Source organism: Zalophus californianus, chromosome 1 (genome assembly GCF_009762305.2).
Source record: "Zalophus californianus isolate mZalCal1 chromosome 1, mZalCal1.pri.v2, whole genome shotgun sequence".
NCBI classification, from domain to species: domain Eukaryota; kingdom Metazoa; phylum Chordata; class Mammalia; order Carnivora; family Otariidae; genus Zalophus; species Zalophus californianus.
In genome coordinates, this window is record NC_045595.1 from 11,887,225 (window position 1) to 11,888,911 (window position 1,687).

Sequence of the window (1,687 nt, forward strand, 5' to 3'; positions counted from 1 at the left end):
GTATATATTACATTTTTTTTTTACCCATTCATCCACTGATGGGCATTTAGGTTGTTTCTATATCCTGGCTATTATGAATAATGATGCATTAAATGGAGGAGTGCATATATCTCTTCAAAATTCTGTTTTCATTTCCTTTGGGTATATACTCAGAAGTGGATAATGATGTAATGTACTATATGGTGGCTAATTGAACATAATAAAAAAAAAAACCACTTCAACTTTAAAAAAAAAGAAGTGGAATTGCTGGATCATAAGGCAGAACTATTTTTTAATTTTTTTTGGTGCAAAAGATGATTTTATTAAAGCATGGGGACAGGACCCATGGGCAGAAAGAGCTGCAATGGGGTCATGAGGAGTGGCCCATTATATACTTTCAAGTTGGCAATCATCCCCCAAGCATATGTTCCACCAATATACATCTGAAGGGTCTCATGACTAAGGTTTTATTAGACAGTAATAAATCACTTTTCCCCAACAATAGTTAGCCCCCTCAAGGTCCTAAAATTTAATTTTATTATATTATGTTAGTCACCATACAATACATCATTAGTTTTTGATGTAGTTTGAGGAAACCTTGCTTCCAAATTCCTTAGAGACTTACGTTCTCCTTAACCCCCTCCCAACTTGAAAGTATATTTTTAATTTTTGAGGAAACTTCATATTGTTTGCATAGTGGTTGGACCAATTTACATCCTCACCAACAGTGCACAAGGGTTCCTCATCACCACATCCTCACCAACACCTCTTGTCATTTGTCTTCTGAGGAAAGGGAGATACTGGATCAGACAGATTGCCCATGTTGAGTCAAGAGCAAAACACTGGGATTTCATGATGGTGCGGGGCACTGGCTTCAAAATCTGACAGATTTAGTTTCAAATTCCCCTTTGCTCTTGAATAAACTGAATGTCTCTTATTGGTTCACTTTCCCTTTGAGTGTGAGTTTTCTTTTTCATAAAGTGGGGGCTGTTCAATCATCCTTCTAGCCTGTGGCTGCGAGTTAGTTAACTTTCCCTCTCAGCACTACTGTTTTCTCACCTGTAAAGTGAAGTGAACCATCTCTCCAGGTGGTCATCAGAATTCTATCAAATAAAATATAAATCACCTCTCAAAGAACTCTGTGCATAATAAGCACTGGACAAAGATTTCTGTGGTTCAAAAAAGATAGACATCACAAATTTAACTCTTTTTTAATGGAGTCACAAGGCACGGGGAAAAAAAGCCCCCAGAATTTGAGGTTTTGTCAATTCATGAGATGTAACAGGATTTTGGGTGGTAGCAAACACCAACATTGTAAAAACAAGATTGTGTGGTGCTTCTGAGAATGATGCCCACCTTTGTGCCACATAGGGATATAAAGTGTTTATTTTTATTTTAAAAACATTTTTAAATTAACATATAATGCAGTATTTGTTTCAGGGGTACAGGTCTGTGATTCATCAGTCTTACACAATTCACAGCGCTCACCATAGCATGTACCCTTCCCAATGTCCATCACCCAGCCACCCATCCCACCCACCCCCCTCCACTCCAGCAACCCTCAATTTGTTTCCTGAGATTAAGAGTCTCTTATGGTTTGTCTCCCTCTCTGGTTTCGTCTTGTTTCATTTTTCCCTCTTTTCCCCTATGATCCTCTGCCTTGTTTCTCAAATTCCACATATCGGTGAGATCATATGATAATTGTCTT